The 21,752-nt window shown below is 45.1% G+C and overlaps 1 protein-coding gene across 2 annotated transcripts in view; it reads left to right on the plus strand.

Moving 5' to 3' along the window:
• The window catches only part of ST6GAL1 (ST6 beta-galactoside alpha-2,6-sialyltransferase 1), a 141,881-nt gene that overhangs the window by 13,770 nt on the left and 106,359 nt on the right, over positions 1–21,752 (plus strand). For both annotated transcript variants that reach the window (XM_073023745.1, XM_008009490.3), the window contains exon 2: positions 21,088–21,229. The gene's annotated coding sequence lies outside the window, so the exon portion shown is untranslated. The remainder of the gene's footprint in view (positions 1–21,087; positions 21,230–21,752) is intronic.

Consider the following 21,752-nt stretch of genomic DNA (forward strand, 5'->3'; position numbering starts at 1 on the left):
GGGAAAGATTTCTGGAAGAGGCAACGCACAAGCTGGTCTTAGAAGGTAGTAGCTCTCAGCCTCGGGGAAATGAGCATTTCTGGGGCAGGGGAGGGCTGCAGGAGCAAAGATTTGAGGGTGAGAAACGGCTCATTGTATGTGTCAGGGTTGATACATACAATGTATGGTTGTATACATACAATGTATGACATACATACAATGTATGACACTGGCAGGTTGATATTCCTGGAGAGAAATGCATGAGGCATGAAGTGGCGGGAGTTGAGGCTGGAACCATTATATGCATTATTTAATAGAATTTTCATAACACTGTATACACTATTATTATTTCAAATTTTTTTTTTTTTTTTGAGATGGAGTCTTGCTCTGTTGCCCAGGCTGGAGTACAGTGGCGCGATCTTGGCTCACTGCAAGCTCTGCCTCCCGGCTTCAAGCCATTCTCCTGTCTCAGCCTCCTGAGTAGCTGGGATTACAGGTACATGCCACTATGCCTGGCTAATTTTTGTATTTTTAGTAGAGACGGAGTTTCACCATGTTGGTAAGGCTGGTCTCAAACTCCTGACCTCATGATACCCCCGCCTCAGCCTCCAAAAGTGCTGGGATTACAGGTGTGAGCCACCATGCCTGCCTATTATCTCAAATTAATAGGTGAGGAAACAAAGGCTGAAGGAGATTGATGACTTGCTCAAAGTCAGACTGTGAGTGTGTTCAGTTGCGTGGACTTGAACATAGGCCTGCTTGCCTCTGGAGCCCATGTCTCAGCCTCCACTTCAGTGCCTGCAGACCAGGCTGTGAAGGTCTGGCTTGCTGGCTAAGAAGATTGTTCCCTCTCTTAATGTTTCAAGGACAACATCCCTTGCCGAATCCTCTTCTTTCCACCTGCCTCATGGTGTTATCCACCTTTTTGTTAAATTGGGACCAGTGGGTCTGATGTTGACAGCTTTTCTGCAGCTTGGTTCTAGGGTTTACCTTCCTTTTTATCCAGCCAATCATTAATCCATAAATCTTCAAATAAAATCTTTATGTGCCCAACCATGTGTGAAGAGGGAGAAGATTCATCCCGTTTCTCAAAAGCTCCAGGTTCATTTGTGAGCCCAGGTAGTGCCTGTGAATCCTTTAGCTTGGAGAAACCCTTTGGGAACTGGAACAGGAACAATCACAGTTGGTTGGAGGAACATGGGCTAATGGGCCTTGACCTGTCCCTTTAAGGATGAGTAGGAGTTGCGAAGGTGGAGGGCATAACATATGAGCAAAATTATTGTCTTGCTTAATGGTGAATGGGACCTCTTTTGCCTATTCTCCCCATCCTCCAAGATAATTCCTGGGTTAGAGTTGGCTCTCAGGTAGAAGAGGCAGTATGGGGAATTAATTCATGCAAAATCAAGATTATTGAAAACTAATTAATCAGATCCCAAAGACAAGATGATAAAATTACACAGTGAAATAAAAAAGGTAATTACAGAGCCAAGGAAGACATTGAGGATAAAAACAATGTCATTACAGAAAAAGTTAACAGGAAACATAACAGAATCTGTTGAAAATTAAATTGCTAACAGAGAAGGAAGGCTTGAGGAAAATCACAGCCTACGCTGAGAAGAAAGATAAAGTACTTAAATCAAAGATGTAAAGATCATACAAAGGTGGCCCTTCAGAAGGGTCATTGGAGAGGTAATTGGAGAGTCTGCGGAGGCACGCATTGCTTTTGCTCATATTCCATTGGCCAAGACTTAGTCACATAGATAGACACACCTCGCTGTAAATAACTCTGAGAAAAATCTCCAGCTGAGAGGCCATATGCCTTCTTAAAACTCAGATTTGGGGAAAGCTTTCTACTACTGAAAAGAAAACCTGGATATTGGGATCAACTAGTATCTGCTTTAAGGGAAGTCATGTTGGTCTCACATGTGACTAAGCAGGATTGTAGAGGCCAGGTGAGGTGGCTCATGCCTAAAATCCCAGCACTTTGGGAGGCTGAAGCCTGAGGATCACTTGAGGCCAGAAGTTTTGAGACCAGCTTGGGCAGCGTATGGAGACCCTAATTAAAATCATTAGCTGGGTGTGGGAGTGCGTGCCTGTAGTCCTGGCTACTTGGAAGACTGATGTGGGAGGATCCCTTGCCCATGAGCTCGAGGCTGCAGTGAGCTGTGATTGTGCCACTGTGCTCCCGGCTAGGTGAAAGACCAACACCCTGTCTCTATTTGAAAAAAAAAAAATTGTTGTAGAGTTCTGGGACAAAGGCAATGGGATTGAAGAATTTTACACTCAAATTACTTTGCAAGTACCTCAGGCAGACATCCTCACACATGCAAGAATTTAGGGAATCTAGCGCTGAAGAGGCCTTCTCAGGAAACCCACTTGAGGATGAAAAAGATTAATCAATAAACATACTTAGGAAGGCATAGTGAAAGGTCAATTGGTGAACTCTTAATCCATTCAAATAGAGAAGCAAAGCTAAGCACGGGCAGGGATGGGCAATGAGGGCTAAGGAAAAGAATGTGAGGAAGTAGAAAGAATATACCAGAAATAGGGGGTTAGGGGAGACGTGAGGAGATGTTAAGTGTTAACTTTAATTAGAAGTGTACCTTTTCTGGCCGGGTGCAGTGGCTCATGCCTGTAATCCCCGCACTTTGGGAGGCCAAGGCGGGTGGATCACCTGAGGTCAGGAGTTCGAGCCCAGCTTGACCAACATGGTGAAACCCCGTCTCTATTAACAATACAAAAATTAGCTGGGCATGGTGGCGGGCGCCTGTAATCCTGGCTACTCGGGGGAGCTGAGGCAGAAGAATGGCTTGAACCCGGGAAGCGGAGGTTGCAGTGAGCCGAGATCACGCCACTCTAGCCTAGGCAACAGAGTGAGATTCCATTTCAAAAAAAAAAAAAGTGTTCCTTTTCCTTATAAAATAGAATAATGAAATTAGTTATTTTATTTTACTTTAAAACATTTATTATTATTATTCTTTGAGACAGTGTCTCGTTCTGTCACCCAGGCTGGAGTGCAGTGGCACGATCACGGCTCACTGCAGACTCGATCTCCTGGGTTCAAGTGATCCTCCCGCCTCGGTCTCCAAAAGTGTTGGGATTACAGGTCTGAGCCACTGCTCCTGACCCCAAACAGCTATTGTATAAAGCAATCCCCATCTATCCTTTCACACATCCTTTCTTCCATCCTCCACACTTCTATCCATATACAAATAGAGAGATGTGAGGAATGAAATTAATTCATTTATTTTTTTCCTGGATAGAGGGCCCTTGGGTGATTTTTAGCTCTACATAGTTTCGCATATTGATTGACTTTTTATAAAATAATGAACCAGTCTTACTGAAATAAGACCACTGAAGCTATTCTGAAAGGCGCCATTAGATATTGGTTCCCGGGGAGTGAGGAGTGGGAGGGAGATACAGATGGATGAACACCATGGGGAATTTGAGAGTCATTTATGCAAACACCTCACTCTAGGCAGAACAAAACACGTTGTAAATCAGACGGACAGCTGGGGTTTGGGGCCCACAGTGGGAAAGGTTTCGCCCAGGAGACAGATGGAGTTTTGATAGGGGGAGAATGGGAGAAAGGACCTTTCTGGTGTGGGGGCAGCAGGAGCACAGGTCTGGGGGTGAAGGGCTGTGGCATGTCTGGGGTTACTGGGGGCAGTTGGTTGGTGGTTGGTGGTTGGGGAACCAAGGGTGAAGGAAACATGGCTGCTGTTCAAACAGTGTCCACAGCACACCAGATGCGACCCATAGATATCTCTAGGTTGCCCGATTGTACCTGTAGCACAGGTACAGTTATCTCTGCTGTACACATGAGGGAACTGAGGTTAAGGGTGAGAGATCTGTGCTTGCTTCAGCAGCAAGGGATGCGGGAAAAGTACAATGATACAGAGAAGGTGAGCATTAAAACATAGTGATGTTTATCTGCCCAGAGTCGCATGGTGGTGAAACTGATTTGAGCTCTCTGTGCTGCCTGCACAGCCATGCCCGTGGTTTTTCTATTGTGCTATGATTTGTGGTGCACAGAGACTGGAATCAGCCACCTTTGTGAAACATAAAATGTAAAAATAATTGTATAGGTAAATATTTTTTAAGTAAGTCTATTTTATACATTGACATTTATGTTTAGATTTGTATTTGTTATTATTTATATTTTACCTATAAAATAAAACATGTTTTAGATGTAAATTTTGTAGGGAAATTTTTAAGTAAATGTAAGAGCCTACGTTATGGTCCAGGCTCCACCATTCAGCAGCCGTGTGGCCCCAGGCTACTTAATCAGAACCCTAATTTCCTTACCTATAAAAGGCGGTAATAATTGTGCCACTGCCTAGCCTGAGATTAGTTTTTATGTTCAAATTAGATCATAGACGTGAAGGATGAGACAGTTTGAAAGAGGCACACAGAAGGGTTTGTTATTGTGGGCGCACCCCTTGCTCTTCTGAGAGCATACATCTGTTAAAGCACGCACAGGGGTCTGTGAAAACTTTCACAGGCGTGGGCGCAGCCCCTACAGGGTTCAAACAAACAACCTGGTCAACAGGCAAGAAACTGTGCTTCCCTGACTCAGATAACCGGCTGGAGGCTGCGGTGAAGGCAGTGGAGAGTGAGGGAGGGAGGAGGCAGGGAGTGCGGCTGGCTTTCCCCCTGCCTGGGTGAGAGAGGGAGACCGCTCCTGCCTGCCTTCCTGGTTGCTGGGGAATGTCTGGGCCCGAGTTGCGTCGGGATGGCTGTCAACAGCTTGGTGAGGGTGGAGGAGGCTCTTCCAGACGTGCCAAGCTACAGGAATGAATGTTGGAGCTGCCGCACCAACAGGCCCTGCCACGTCTGGTAGAGGCCAGTGGTCTGAAAGAGGGACAGGAAGGATAGGGTTGTCAGGGGACTTGGGTGGCCAGCTTTATTCTCCAGAAGTACTGAGGAGGACAAGGCAAGGCCCTGGCCTCAAAGAAATTGGGCTTCTGACAACTCTCATCAAACTGGGCGGGCAGCCAGACCTCTGCACCGAGCTAGTGTGGCTGGAGGCACCTGATGTTTGTTCCGGGAAGGATCAGGTTGGTTGTAGGGTGTGGGTTTGGGCCTCGTAGGCTCTTGGGGGTTCAGAAACTAGAGTGTGTGTGTGTCTGTGTGTGTGTGTGTGTGTGTGTGTGTGTGTGTGTGGGGGGTCATTGGAGAGAGACCCAGGCTATTCCATATTGCTGAAGAGATCCGTTTCTTCCTTATCTCACTGGTCTCTCTGCTTTACCAACACCTTTGGCTCGGCCTCAGCTCCAGCCAGCCTTAGTTCTGGAGGAGCCCCCTTAAATTCATGGCCCACAAAGGAGAGAGAAGACCTCTGATCGCTTGTGCCGTGCTCACTATGCTATGTGAAGTTAGCTATGTTAGACCATGACATCCTGGATGGTGGGGATGATGACTGGGTTCTCTGCACAGCCCTGGGCCCAGTATCCTGCCCAGCCCTTAGGAGGCCTCATGGAATGAGCTCAGCCTCCCTGAGGCTCGTGTTTGTCCACTGAGGTAAGAACACATCCAGTCACCAGTGAGATGAGTGGGTGCTCTCTCCGTAAGATCAAGGTGTGAGAGCAGGCAGTGGATTTGCAGTAGCCCGTGGTGGGAAGCGCATGAGGCTGTAGTGGGCCCTCCTGCTCCACCAGAGTCATTTTTCCTACCTGCCATTTCTAGCCTTGGAAATGAAAGCCAAGTAGCCAGGTGAAAGAGGGAAAATTCTCCGGGATGGTTCACGGATCTGAGCCCTGGAGGAGAGTCAAGCTTGGGACCTTGTTCTTCTTGTCTTATCCTTTTGGGAACCAGGGTCATAGGAATTTGTTCAGGTGAGAGAGGGAAGAAGGCAGGTAGGGAGCTGTGACGCGGCAGCCGGGCTGAGTCATCGGTTACCTAAGAACCTGCCTCAGGGATTGCCTTTGTGGACTGCACAGTGCTGGTACTAGGAGGAGGCTGGCCTTGGGCCTGAGCTGGAGGTGGTGGCTGACAGCGTGAGGAATGAATCCCCGGAAGATGCTTCCTGCCAGAGGGCTTGTGACGGCGGCTCTTTTTTTTTTGCTTTTCACAATGAACATCTTATTCTGGGCTGCAAATTTGAATGAGGGGAAAAATCTGGCCAGGAGGAGATGAACCAAAGGCGTCTCGCAGGGAATCCTTCTGTACTTGGAGAGTCCTGCCCTTGTCTCCCCAGCCAGATCCAGTGACTCACAGTAGGAGGGCTCGGAGGCAACTCACTGCCTTCCCTGTTAACTACCGTTTGCAAGGTCACCTTCCTCAGAAAGACCTTATCATTTGGGAAAAAAACCCACGCACTTTGTAGCCAGACAGACTTGGGCTTAAATTCCAGTTGTGCCACTTTTCAGCTGTGCAAGCTTGGCAGCTTGGCCTCTCTGGTCCTCGGTTTCCTATGTTAGTCTATATTCATCCTTTCTGCCTTACAGCATTGGTGTGAGTCCTAGATGTAGTGCTTAACCTAGTTTTGGGCACGTGATTGGAGACCAATACATCGTGGTTATTTTTAATATCACAGCACATGTGAATGGTTATTCTCAGTTATTGGCCACCTGATGGGCCACTTTGCTAGGGGCTGTGAATATAAAGAGAAATGAGAGACAGCCTGTCCCTGGAGGAACTAGGAGGAGAGCCAGGCCTGTGGAAGAGGGCACAAAGGAAAGAAAGTTGCCCAAGTTGTGGAGGGAGCAGGAGGCAGGGGCAGGGAAGGCCAGAAAAGAGAGATGATATCCTCAAAGGCTTTAAAAGAATGAAGAAGAATCTGCTAGGCATTTGGGGCGGGGGTGGCATTAGATTCATCCATAAGGGAGGGCAGAGCTAACAGTGGAGGCTCCCTGGACAGGTGAGCCCTCGGGCTTCCCCTCTCTGCTGGCATTTGAGCCTACTCAGTTTGGGTCAGGATAGAGTCTGCAGTCGTTTTCCGGCAGGTGGTTTTACATGGGCAGGAATCCAGCCAGGCCTGACTCGGGGAGATGGTGTTGAGGTGACACTTGTCATCACAGTGATCTCTCCGTAGGTATCTGGGCTCCAGGCTTAGGGCTAGGAGCAGGAGTGGGCCTTGTCGGAGGGAGTGGGATAGATTACCAGACAGGAATTGCAAAGGCAGAGCTCACTGAAGTGCAGGCTCCAGGTAGTGTGGATGGAGGGGCTTCACAAAATGGTACAAAACTGTTGTTACCAAATTCAGACAGCAGGTAGGTGGGAGGAGGGGTGACCTGTGACTTCTGTGATTGCTGGGAAGTCCAGAGACCCTTTGTGCAGTGCTCAGTGTCAAATAAAAAGAACTGGAGAAGACCACCTTGATAGTTAAGGATGTACATTTGTGGTTTTAGTTATTCACAAATGACTCTAAAACTCTGTGATATGATATGATTGGGTGAATCATTGGAATGAGATAAAAACGGGATTTTATTTGCTGCATGCATGTTGTGTGTCACTTAGGTGGTGATAAAAACAAATGTAGAAGCATTCATTTACTGAACTCTTACTGTGTCTAGGCATGCTATAAGCTTTACAAGTATCTCATTTAGCCCTGGCTAAATCCAGCTCTTTGAACTCCATACCTACTCCACAAATCTGAGTGTGACCGTAGAAAAGCATGGCGTCATCCTGGATCAGAGTTTTGTTCTTGTTGTCCAGGCTGCAGTGCTGTGGCGTGATCTCGGCTTACTGCATGGAGCCTCTGCCTCCTGGGTTCAAGTGATTCTCCTGCCTCAGCTTCCTGAGTCGCTGGGATTACAGGCACCTGCCAACATGCCCCGCTCATTTTTTGTATTTTTAGTAGAGACAGGTTTTCACCGTGTTGGCCAGGCTGGTCTTGAACTCCTGACCTCAGGCGATCTGCTCACCTCGGCCTCCCAAGGTGCTGGGATTACAGGCATGAGCCACCATGCCTGGCTGTAATTCTTGACCATGACTCTTAAGTGGACATCGGTGTTGTAGGGCATGTCGCTTCATTTTGTTGGTCCGTTGGTTCTCAACCCTGGCTGTCATTAGTGTTACTGGTGGGAATTATAACAAGTATTGCTGCCTGAATTCCTCTCAAACTAATGAAGTCTTTGTGAGGTTGACCTGGGCATCAGTATCTCTTTTTTAACCTGTGCTGTTAATTCAGGTGAATGATAGTTGAGAACCACGACCATTCCTCTGTCATCTAGATGTCTGTTTTGCACCTTTTTATCTCTCTCCAACACCTTCCCCACCTTCCCCATGTTTCCACCTTCTCTTCTTCTAACACCTTCCCCATCCATACTGTCTGTTGATAACCTTGTTTTAAACTTACCTGAAAAAATAATGGCAGTCGGAGGAAAACTTTCATACCTTTTGTCTTAGTCCATTCAGGCTGTGATAACAAAATATCATAAACAGGGTGGTTTATAAACAACAGAAATGTATTGCTCATAGTTCTGGAGGCTGGGAAGTCCAAGATGAAGGCACTAGCAGATTTGGCATCTGGTGAGCGCTTGCTTCCTAATTTACGGATGGTGCTTTTTCACTGTGTCCTCACATGCTAACAGGGTTCACTAGTTCTCCAGAGCCTCTTTTATAAGGGTACTGTATTAGTCCATGTTGCATTGCTATAAAGGAAAACCTGAGACTGAGTAATTTATAAAGAAAAGAGGTTTATTTGGCTCGTGATTCTGCAGGCTATACAAGCATGGCACCCGCATCTTCTTCTGGTGAGGCTTCAGGAAGCTTTTACTCACGGCAGGAGGTGAAGAGGGAGAGGGTGTGCCTAATTTTTCTGCTCCTGGAGAGAGTTGTCTGCATTTGCACCCTACACTCCCACTTCTCTCATTCTCAGTTAAACTCAATATAATCAGTCTTTTGTACCCATCACACCACCAAAACCATACCGGTTAGGCTCACCAGTGTGCTCTCTTGCCAAATCCAGTGGTCACATCTCAGGCCCTATCTTGACTGATCAGCCACTTTTGATACAGTTGACCATTCCATCCTCCTTGAAATAGTTTCTTCTCTTGGCTTCTGGAACATCACTGTCTTTGCTTCTCCTCTTCTCTCACTGGGTTCTCCTTCTCAATTTCTTTTGTTGGCTCATTTTCTTTTCTTTTCCTTTTTTTTTTTTTTTTTTTGAGATGGAGTCTCACTCTGTCACCCAGTCTGGGGTGCAGTGGCGCGATCTCAGCTCACTGTAACCTCTGCCTCCTGGGTTCAAGCAATTCTCTGTTGGTTCACTTTTACTTGGTCACTGTGGAGTGCCCCCAGGAGTGGCCCTTGGACTTGGCCTCTTCTCTGTCTCCTCATGCCCTGGCAATCTCATATCATCCATTTACTGACAACCCTCAATTTATATTTCCAACCCACACCTTTCCCCTGAATTCCATGCTCAGATATTCAACCATCTACTTGATAAGTTTCCTTAGGCGTCTAATATGCATCTCAAATATGACAAGCCCAAAATCGAACTGCTGCTTTTCTCCCTAAAAGAGCCATCTTCATTTCAGTGGACAACAGTTTCATCTTTCCATCTTCTAGGGCTTAAACTCTGGAGTCATTCTAAATTCTCTTTCTCTCATGTTGCACCCACTCTGTTAGCAAACCATGTCAGCTGTGCTTTCACAATAAATTAAGAAACCAACTACTTACTCAATCCATCAAATTCCTGTTGGTTCAGGACAGAAGACCTGTTTCTTCTCTTAGAATCGTTTCATAACTGAGCTTCCTGCTTAGAATCTTGTGGTATGTTCTCAAAACAGTAACCAGAGTGATCATTTTAAAAACTGTAGTAATATGTCATTCTTCTGCTCAAAAAACCAACAAAGGCTTCCTCTTTTACTCAGAGCCAGTTCTTAGAAAGGCCTACAGGGTTCTGTGTGACCCAAACTTCAGATCCTGCAGACTTCATCTCCTGCTCTTTTCCACCCCTTCATTCTGCTTCACCTCACTGAGCCTACTCCTCAGACATAAAGCACACTTTGGTCTCAGAGCCTTTCCACTGCTTCCTCCAGGCAGGACACCTTCCTTCATGTATCCCATTGTTTTCATCTCTTCTTCAGGTTTCTATTTAAATGTCACCTTGTCAAACAGGCCATTTGACAGCCTTATATAAGATTATAATCTCATGCCTGTCTCCTCTCACTGTCATACTTGACTCTCTCCCTTTTATCCCGCCTCGCCTCGTTGCTCCTCAATAGCGTAGGTGGCCATCTGAGTTATTACCCTGTGTCTGTTCTCACTAGGAACTTGCTTCCGCGAGGGCAAGGATGTTATCTCTTTTGCTCACAGCTATTTCTTTAGGACCCAGAGCAATGCCTCAGGAATCAGAGGCATCATCCACATTTGTTGGCTGAATTTAACAAAATCCTCACAATGACACTTCAAAATTAGTTGGAATAACCCAAAATTTGTACATGAGGAAACTGAGACACAGAGAGGTTTTTTAAAATTTTATTTTATTTTATTTTATTAAAAGTTCCAGGATACATGTGCAGGATGTGTGGGTTTGTTACATAGGTAAACATGTGCCATGGTGGTTTGCTGCCCCTATCAACCCATCACCTAGGTATTACGCCCCACATACATTAGCTATTTATCCTGATGCTCTCCCTCCCCCAGGCCCCCTGACAGGCCCCAGTGTGTGTTGCTCCCCTCCCTGTGTCCATGTGTTCTTATTCTTCATCTCCTAGTTATAAATGAGAACAGATGGTGTTTGATTTTCTCTTCCTGTGTTAGTTTGCTGAGGATGATGGCTTCCAGCTCCATCCATGTCCCTGCAAAGGACTTGATCTCTTTTCTTTTTATGGCTGCATAGTATTCCATGGTGTATATGTATCCCATTTTCTTTATCCAGTCTATCATTGATGGACATTTGGGTTGATTCCCTATCTTTGCTATTGCGAATAGTGCTGCGATGAACTTATGCGTCCATGTATCTTTATAATAAAAGGATTTATATTCCTTTGAGTATATACACAGTAATGGGATTGCTGGGTTACATGGTATTTCTGGTTCTAGATCTTTGAGGAATCACCACACTGTCTTCCACAATGGTTGAACTAATTTACATTCCCACCAACAGTGTAAAAGCGATCCTATTTCTTCATAGGCTTATCAACATCTGTTGTTTTGTGACTTTACTAATTGCCATTCTGACTGGCATGAGATGGTATCTTGTTGTGGTTTTGATTTGCATTTTTCTAATGATCTGTGATGTTGAGCATTTTTTCATATGTTTGTTGGCCACATAAATGTCTTATTTTGAGAAATGTCTGTTTGTGTCCTTTGCCCACTTTTTAATGGGGTTTTTTCTTGAAAATTTGTTTAAGTTCCTTGTAGATTCTGGATATTAGACCTTTGTCAAATGGATAGATTGCAAAAATTTTCTCTCATTCTATAGGTTGTCTGTTCACTCTGATGATAGTTTCTTTTGCTGTGCAGAAGCTCTTCAGTTTAATCAGATCCCATTTGTCAATTTCTGCTTTTGTTGTAATTGCTTTTGATGATTTTGTTGTGAAATCTTTGCCTCTGCTGATGTCCTCAATGGTATTGCCTAGATTTTCTTCTAGGGTTTTTATAGTTTTGGGTTTTACATTTAAGTCTTTAATCCATCTTGAGTTAATTTTTGTATAAGGTATAAGGAAGGGGTCCGTTTTCAATTTTCTGTGTATGGATAGTCGATTTTCCCAGCACCATTTATTAAATAGGGAATCCTTTCCCCATTGCTTGTTTGTGTCAGGTTTGGCAAAGATCAGATGCTTGTAGATGTGTGGTCTTATTTCTGAGACCTCTATGCTGTCCCATTGGTCTGTGTGTCTGTTTCTGTACTAGTACCATGCTGTTTTGGTTACTGTAGCCTTGTAGTATAGTTTGAAATCAGGTGGTGGGATGCCTCCAGCTTTGTTCTTTTGGCTTAGGATTGTCTTGGCTATATGGGCTCTTTTTTGGTTCCATATGAATTTTAAAGTAGTGTTTTTTCTAATTCTGTGAAGAATATCAATGGTGGTTTAATGGGAATAGCATTTAATCTATTAATTATTTTGGGTGGTATGGCCATTTTCATGATATTCTTTCTTCCTATCCACAAGCACAGAACGTTTTTTCATTTGTTTGTGTCCTCTCTCTCTCTCTTTTTTTTTTTAGACGTAGTCTCACTCTTGTTACCCAGGCTGGAGTGCAGTGGTGTGATCTTGTCTCACTGCAACCTCCACCTCCCGGGTTCAAGCGATTCTCTTGCCTCAGCCTCCTGAGTAGGTGGGACTACAGGTGCGTGCCATCACGCCCAGCTAATTTTTGTATTTTTAGTAGAGACGGGATTTCACCAGGTTGGCCAGGATGGTCTCGATCTCTTGACCTTGTGATCCGCCCACCTCAGCCTCCCAAAGTGCTGAGATTACAGGCATGAGCCACCTTGCCCAACCTGTGTCCTCTCTTATTTCCTTGAGCAGTGGTTTGTAGTTCTCCTTGAAGAGGTCCTTCACTTCCCTTGTTAGGAGTATTCCAAGGTATTTTATTCTCTTCGTAGCAATGGTGAATGGGAGTTCATTCATGATTTGGCTCTCTGCTTATGTTTTGCTGGTGTGTAGGAATGCTTGTGATTTTTGAGGCGCAGAGAAGTTAAGCAAGTTTTTCAGAGTAACACAGCTTGCTAGCGTAGAACTAGGACTCAAATCTGCCAAGTGACTGTGTCCTTAGATCGTCTGTCTGTGGAGCCTGGCCTTCCCCCTGCACCCACATCTCAACTACCTCATTTTTTTTCGTATCTTGTTGCAAGCAGCCGGCCCCACAGAGTGAGAAAAATCCCTGTGAAAAATGTCCCAAGTGTGACTGGAGCTGTAGGAAATGCATACACAAACAAGCCCTTATCTGCAACTTTCAAGTCCAAAAATTTGTGAAAGTGAAGCTTTATTCTTAACCCATTTGGTGGCAAAAGCTGATTTGGACTGATGTGAGACTCCTTATAAATCTATGCCTGTAAAATGTGTGTGTGTGTGTATTTTTTTTCTTCCTGGTAATTAATATTTCCTTTAAGGCTCTTTCCAGGAACATGCTCAGTTTTAAGACCTGATTAAGATCAGGCACAGCAGGCCAGGCTAAGAAGGGCATATGTGAAACGCCGTTCTATACCAGAGGGAATGAGGGAAAGCCTACACGCTCACCAGTGAGGTCTCTCGCTGCTCCCAGCACTTTTTCTGCTTCTGTCACACGGTGCTGGATACTAGAGTCAGATTCTGCTTTCCCTAGTCATGAGGCTAGAGGAGTCTTTCTGTATAAACTTAACAGCCCAAGAGAAAAAGCCTGTAGATATTGATATTTAGGGTGTTCCAAACAGAATGTACAGCTGACTCACAATCACCCTCCCGCAAGATCCACCAGTTCAGAAGTACTGATCATGCACACAGAACATCCGGTCAGTTTTTAGTGTCTCACTTTTCAATTTAAAAAGACAGCTAATGATAACCAGATATTTGAGAAAAGTTTGAAAAATAAAAGGCGGAAATTAAAAGAGAAACACTAGAAACTCACAAGAAATAGAGAAAATATAGGGGAGCAGAAGAAAACGTCACAAAACCTGTAATTACTAGTCTGAGAGAGATAAGAGAATATGTTGCATGAATAAAATAAAAGCAATGTGCAACAAAGAGGAGTATTCAGAGACTAAGAAAGAACTTCTGGAAATTAAAAGTGTGATAGAAGAATAAATCAGTAGAGGGTTTGGAATATAGAATTGAAGAAAACTTATGGAACCTTGCAGAAAGTCAAAGAAAGAAAGAAAATGTGCTGGGTGCCTGTATTCCCAGAGTTTTGGGAGGCCAAGGTGAGCGGATCATTTGGACCCAGGAGTTTGAGACCAGCCTGGCCACATGGTGAAACCTCACCTCTACTAAAAAATACAAAAATTAGCCAGACATGGTGGTGCATGCCTATAGTTCCAGCAACTTGTGAGGCTGAGGTGGGAGGATCACTTGAGCCAAGGAGGTTGAGGCTGCAGTGAACTGATGTTGTACCACTGCACTCCAGCATGGGCAACAGAGTAGGACCCTGTCCCTCCCAACTAAAAGAAAAGAAGAGAAAAATAAAAAAGGATTATTCTAAGAAGCCCAACATCAGAATAGTAAGACTTGCAGAAAAAGAGAATAGAGACAATGAAAGGGAAAATTTATTAAAGAAATAATATAAGAAAAACTTTGAGCACTGAAGGACATTGAAAAGCCCGCTTGAGTACCCGGGGCTATGACTTGAGAAAAAGACACACGCTGGAAGAAAAGCTTCTCGACAGGAGAGAATTCCCCCCAAAACAAATGGATTATATATAAGAATAGAAATATGATTGACATCATCTGTCTCTACAGAAGCTAGGAGACAATGAAGCCATTCCTTAAATTCTGAGAGGATAGTATTTCCAACTGAGAAATTATATCCTGACAAATTATTAATCAAATATGAGGGTGGAATAATGGCATTTTCAGGTATGGGAAGTCTCAATGATTTTATCTCCCACACAGCCTTTTTTGAGGAATCTATGATGCATCTGTTTCTCCAAAACTAGAGAGTAAACTAAGAATAAATGGGATCTTCCTTTAAGCACAGAGAGCAACCACTTCAGGTTGAAGGAGGAGAATGGAAGGTTCCAGAAGGGAGATTTTTAAGAATTAAGAAAAAGATGAGTACATAACGGTATGTTTGGTGTACTGTGATGAGTTTTATAATTTTGTTGGAATGTTGAGGGCTGAATTTGTGACAAGTACATAGAAAGTTAAGCAAACAAACAACTGAGGCGATAATGGACTCTACAAATGGCAACTAAGAAATGTACATGAAAGGAATTAATCATAACACCACACATGACTCAGCTATGAACGATAATTTATCTGGTTGTAATAATGTAACTTAATAATTACTTGACAAAATAATGTAACTTATTAGTGTTGACTTAAAAATGGTGTAACTATTAGGAGAATGTGAGACAGGAGAGGTGGTATATGGAATGGTGGTAAGGAGCTAAATCCTTATTTTCTATAATAGAAAGTCTATGAATAATGTCTAATATTGAAAAACTATAAGCGTGCTATTTAGATACACTGAGATGACTCTGGAAATAGATACAGGAGTTGAAAGACAGAATTAGGGATGTGGAGGGTGGGGCAGGGCCTGCTGTTTCTCCTTACAAGCCTTGCAGTACCACTGGACCTTAAAAATCACAGGTGTGTGTTGCTTTGATTTGAAAAAGGGCTCACTGTGCTGGGCACTGTGGCTCATGCCTGTAATCCTAGTATTTGGGAGGCCGAGGCTGGTGGATCACTTGAGGTCAGGAGTTCGAGACCAGCCTGGCCAACATGGTGAAACCCTGTCACTACCAAAAATATCAAAAATTAGCCAGGTGTGGTGGCAGGTGCCTGTAATCCCAGCTGCTCGGGAGACTGAGGCAGGAGAATCATTTGAACGTGGGAGGCGGAGGTTGCGGTGAGCTGAGATTGTGCCACTGCACTCCAGCTGGGGTGACAAAGTGAGACTCCGTCTCAAAATAAATAAATAAATAAATAAATAAATAAATAAATAAAGATATAAATAAATAAAGGCTCAGTGTCTCCCCCTGTATCCAGATTGGCACCTAAAATAGGCATGCAATCAAAGCTGAATAATTGTTTGCTCTAGAGAACATGTTAACAACACCATCAAACAAATGTGCAGAGGCACCCTCCTTTGGAAATTTTGCATATGGCACTGGCAGAAGAACTTCCCTTTTCTGGTTCTCTAAATGCAGACACCATTTCTCTTTTTGTTAGAGCTCACCCATGTCCTCACTGTGCAACTCATACTTAGTTTCAGCTCTTTGCTGAAATCTCTTGGCCTAGCACTAGAGGGAAGATAGAGAAAAGCCCCTGGAAGGCAGCTGTGGGAGGCAGCTTTGTGTGTGGAACTCTGGCTTAGTCACTTACCTGCTTTGTGCCTGGGCTGGTCACTAAAGCTGTCGTCACCTCATCTGAAAATGGAGAAAACATTCCTTGCTTCATAGGATTGTGTGAGGAATAAATGAATAACTTAGTACATAAAGCGCCCGGCATAATGGATCTTATCTTGGCACATAGTAGTTGCTAAAAAAAAAAATTGAAACTAAAAATAAATGAACATTTGTGGTGAATATTATTAAGTCTAGAACAGGAGCCCCGTAATGTTGGATCTGGGCTCCCCACATGAACCATCAAGAAGGGATGTGAGCCCTGGGAGAGGAAGAGGGGGACAGAAATAATCCGGGAGGTCTCCTTATCTTAGCAGACGTTCTTATTGTGTTTTGGGTGCAGTGTCTTCTGATTTGACTGCTGTGTTCAGCAGATTTGTAGAGACCCAGATTCTGGAATGTTTTATGCACAAGGATCAATAAAAGCTCTTAGCTTATTTAGCTTCCATATTCAAACATCATCAGAACCGTTGCTCACATCTCAGACAATGTGGAAGAATGGCTCCAGGGTTAAAAGGGCTATCTCACCCTAAGGCTCCAGTGTGCTGAGTGGGGATTGCTTCTTGAAGCCAGGGGCTTGGGGCCACAGCCTTACTCCTGTGACAGGTGAACCTGTTCTCTGACTCAACATAGAGCCCTTGAGCAATGGTTCTGCTTTGAGAGGCTGGGCCATGAAATTCTTGGCTCAATTTATGAACTTCTTTGGGTTCCTTGGTACCTGGTGGGCTCTCCAAATCCTGGTTCTGGGTCTGTGGTCGGTACCTCACACATTGTACACTTACTTGAAGGAAGCACTTGCTGGTGGCAAGAAGGAGTCACTGTGCCCAAGGCAGCCTCTCATTTAGCCACCCTCTTCCTTAGAATCATCTTCTGTGTCATCTAGGTGCTTCTGGGTCTAAGGGTGGAGGAGAAAGGGGATTGGCTGAGCTGCTGCCAGGGGCTCTAGGGTTGGGGGAGAGTACAGTGCCCCAAGAGATAAAGCAGAGAACAGGCCCTGAGCACAAGGAAGGAGTTGAGCACAATCTTGGCTGACTGGGCCTCGAGAGGAAAGTAGAGAAACCAAATCTGGATGTCAGGCCCAGTGACCCTTGTGGGATAGGAGGGAGCTCAGAGAGCGGAACTTGTGGTGACAGATTACAGGGGGTTGTGAATTAAGTGGAAACTGTGTTAAAGCGGCCAGGAAGCATGTGAGTAGGTGGGAGGCGTGCAGAGCCTGTGATCAGCTGAATCTGCAGTGCCCAGTATGGCGATAGGAGGAAGTTATATAATCTACTCAATAGAAAAAAAAACAACTTTAGAATTTAAAATAGAAGAGTCATCCGACTACACTTTAGCAGTCTAGCATGGCCCTATCAGTAGATTTTTGTTTTCTTTTTTTTTTTTTTGAGATGGAGTGTCACTCTGTTGCCCAGGCTGGAGTGCAGTGACACTATCTCAGCTCACTGCAACCTCCGCCTCCTGGGCTCAAGTGATTCTCCTGCCTCAACCTTCCGCGTAGCTGGTATTACAGGCGCCCACCATCACGCCTGGCTAATTTTTGTATTTTTAGTAGAGGTGGGGTTTCACCATGTTGGCCAGGCTGGTCTTGAACTCCGGACCTCAGGTGATCCACCCGTCTTAGTCTCGGCCTCCCTAAGTGCTGGATTACAGGCATGAGCCACTGCGTCTGGCCCCATCCAGTAGATTTTGATTATCTATCTAAATTCAGCTACAAATTTGAGAAAAAATTTTTTTTGTTTTAAAAAGACTTTGAGTGCTTACAATGGATGGCCCAAGCCCTGCCCAAGACATGCACTAGGCCATAGGGGAGCCCCCAGTCTCACTTAGAGCCCCCTTAGGCTTCAGGAACCAGAGCTAGCTGGGACCCCAGAGCCCATTTAAACCAAGCTCTTGCACAAGAGGAAGAAATCCAGGCCCATGTTAACTCTTTTCCTGCCTGGGCCTCACAGGCTGGGTTACTTGCAGCACCTGCCCCTCAGTACCAGGCCTCTAGTTTGCATAGATTTGCTGTGTTGAGCAGAGCTGGAAATAAGTCCTGCTCTTTCCGTTCTGATTTCCCAGCCCAAGATTGCTACAGCCTCAGGGCCTTGGAGAGACTGTTGTACGTGGAACAATTTGGTTGCAAGAACCAGAGACACCCTCCCAAATTGAAGGGGGTCAGGGAGGGCGTGCAGGAGTAAGAAGTGTGCACAGACGAGCCTCACGGCCACTGGACTCACTACATACCTGCTGTCCTGGGCCTGCCTGGTGTCCTGTGACCTCTCCCTGGGCCTCTGCCCTGCTCTCTTTGTAGGCCAGCTTCCTCTCCTTCCGTAGAGCCCCCTGTAGCTCCATCGCTTGATCTTTTTTTTTTTTTTTTTTCGAGAGAGAGTCTCACTCTGTCGCCCAGGCTGGAGTGCAGTGACTTGATCTCAGCTCACTGCAACTTCCACCTCCTGGATTTAAGCAGTTCTTTTGCCTCGGCCTCCTAGAAACTGGGATTACAGGTGTACGCCACCATGCCTGGCTAATTTTTGTATTTTTAGTAGAGACAGGGTTTCACCATGTTGGCCAAGCTAGTCTTGAACTCCTGACTTCAGATGATCCTCCCGCCTTGGTCTTCCAAAGTGCTGGGATTACAGGCATGAGCCACTGCGCCCGGTCCCATCACTTGATCTTGTGCATGGCATTTGCTTGTCACGGTTCCGCCAATATCTTTCCCTTAACTCCAGGGTCTACCACCAGCTGACTAGAGTCTTTTTTCATAGTTGCAATTTTGAAAGAGTGTCAGATTGGCCCAGCTTCCTCATGTATGGAGGAATTGTCTTTAAGTGAGAGTTCTACTCTTTGTCCATCAGGGGAAGTCCAGGTGAATGAGTAGGTGGGGTAGGGGCAGGGTAGGCAGGTAGAATGACGTGCCTAAATATTGGAGATCTGCAAACCATTTTCCAAAGGACTTAAGCATGAAAGGAATCACCCATTCCCTCATGAATTGCAAATTGCTATGACTGGAGTGTAGGGTGCATGCGAGTGGCAGGGCACGGGGCGGGTCAGCTGGAAAGGGGCATGAGACAGGTCCCCAAGCCTTTTGCTTGGGTCACAGGGCTGAGAAACCTAGTTATCTGTGTAGGTGAATTATCCATCTCTCACTGAAGGTGTGGCCTGGAGTGAAAGGAAAGATACAAGAGGCTGGCTAGGGAGAGATGGAGAGTGGGGTCTTCCTTCCTGTTAAGGAGGCAGAGCAGTCAGCCCAGTAGTGCCCACCCCATTCCCGCCCCAGGAACACTTTGCTCTTGTTCCCCCAGAAAGGCTCCTTGTGGGTGGCTCCTAGCTGACCACTAGCTCAGCTGTTTGCCTGTTAAGACCTCTTCCCTGACTGCTCTTCTTTCCCCACAGTGACCTTGGCTCGTGGTGTTTTGTTAGCATTAATTATAAAGGCAGCAAAGTGCCCAAGGCCTCAAGCAACTTTTTCTTTTTCCGTCTCACCGGATGCCTTTGTTGTTCACCCTGTTCTGCCCTGAATCTTTGTGAGGTCCTGACGTTACCACCCATTGCATGGCTCTCTTCCGCTGCAGTTCTTTCTGTCAGCATCTGCTGCCTCATGGGATGCCTCTTGTTTCTCTTTGTATCGAAGGGTTTCTTTGCCCTGGACACTGTCCTTGTGTATCTATCACTCCCCTGTCCCTCCATGGGTTTCTCTTTCTCTCCTTACGAAGTATCATTCATGTACCCCGCTTTCCTAAGCTTGATTAGCGGAGTTCATTTAGCATAGTGGGTCTTATCTTAGGCTGGGGGTGAGCTGAGTGTGAGCATGAAAAAGGAAAAGTCAGACTTTGAGAACTCCACCTTCATTTCCACTAGAAATGGTTACACTGGGTGAATGAGGATGTGTGGGTGAGGGAGGGGAGAGAGGAGTGTTAGGGGAATGGGCACATTTCTTCATTGCTGGGAGCAGTTCCTATGGTACCAGTAGTCCTGAAAGTAGCATGCCAAGACTGTTCAGAAGCCTGAAAAATTTGGAAAGTCTTTGACCCAGCACAATTTTATTCCTAAGACTGTCTGAGGAAAATAATCATGGGGATCCCTGGAAGATTTTGTTTCAAACACTATTTGCCATTAGCCAAAAACAAAACAAAACAAAACAAAAGGTTAGAGGTGACTTAAATGTCCAGCCTTTGAGGGTTGGGTACAATTTATGGTGTAGCTATGTGGGGTACTATACATGGCTCACTGGAGACCCATGGTACCCATATATCATGTAGCCATTAGAATGATGCTGCTGAAGATTACTTAATGACACAGTACTTACTAAACCATGCCCAGCTTTATTACATCTTTATAAATAATCTGAAAAATAGAAACAAGAAACAGGCAGAGTATGTTATCTATAGTTATCTTGGATGAAGAAAGAATAGGTACATTTTGTCCTTTTCATTTAATTATATTTTCTAGAATTTATAGATTGAACATACATTTTTTTGACACAAGGAAAAACAATTACTTTAAAAACAAATGCTCTCTATTCAGACAACTATAATAATATATGGGTTGAAAATTTAGAATCAGTTAAAAATGCTTCCAAAATGAATTAGAAATTAAATTCACTTTTTTTTTTGAGACGGAGTTTCGCTCTTGTTGCCCAGGCTGGAGTGCAATGGCGCGATCTTGGCTCACTGCAACCTCCGCCTCCCGGGTTCAAGCGATGCTCCTGCCTCAGCCTCCCAAGTAGCTGGGATTACAGGCATGAATTCACATTTGTAACAGCATAAACAACATACTATAGGTCAAAGGAGACTGTGAACAAGTTTGATGTAGTTGTTGATGGAAATCCATTGTCTGCAGGCCTTCTCTAAACACAAGTCTTGGGCCCTATCTGTAGCTTTCTAACCCTTGCTTTCTCTTACCATGAGTAGTGTGTAGCACAACGATTCCATGACTGTAGTTGAGTTTGCTTTGCCTGATCTGCAACTCACTCTCAAATTGTACAGCCCCAGAGGGATGAGTCTGGGTGAACATGTAGCTGGTTTAGGTCCTGGAAAGGAGGCTGGCTGCCCCAGGTGAGGGCGGTGGTTCTGAAAGGAGCACCAGCGACCAGAGCTGGCAGTGGGAGGAGCAAACTCTTTCCTCCTGGATGTATTAACCTACGTGCTTCTGGTAAACGTCGCTTTGTTGTTGTTTTTTCCCCCCTGCAGGCAAGGGGAGAGCCAATTGCACAGAGCCTTGCAGCCAGCAGTCCAGGGAGAAGTGGTGAATGTCATGGAGCCCAGCTGAAATGGACTGGCCCCCTTGAGCCTGTCCCAAGCCCTGGTGCCAGGTGTCTATCCCAGTGCTGAGGTAAGACCCCTTGAATCCCAGCCTGATGAAGAGAGGACACAATGCCTTTTTGCAGGGGCAGGAGGCAGAGGGCCTTCTCAGGAAATAAGGAGCAGTTAGTTTCTGTTTCAGTTAAACCATCTGCTTCAGCCTCAGCCCATTGGGAGGCAAGGTCGTTTGGTGGCCAAAGGCTTCTGGTTTGTCAGAGCAGGTCTTTTGGAATCTGATGGGAGTTGTATTTTCTCAGTTGCTGGTGAAATTTGAATTCCCAAGGGAATAAATGTATCCTCCAGGTAAGACTGCACCAGATTCAGGTGAATGCTTAACTTAAATATACCTCCTCTGCTCTGCAGGGGAGCTCTTGGGAAACACACACACACACACACACCCCACACATGCATGCGCGAGCTGCTCTCTCTCTCTCTTTCAACTCAAGGGTGACAGAGTCACAAATTACTCAGAGAGGTTATTCCAAAACATTCTGGGAAGCTCACTAAAAATTGATTTTAATGACCTAGATATGTTCTGATGATAAAAGTAATAT

Source organism: Chlorocebus sabaeus, chromosome 15 (assembly GCF_047675955.1).
Source record: "Chlorocebus sabaeus isolate Y175 chromosome 15, mChlSab1.0.hap1, whole genome shotgun sequence".
Lineage (NCBI taxonomy): Eukaryota > Metazoa > Chordata > Mammalia > Primates > Cercopithecidae > Chlorocebus > Chlorocebus sabaeus.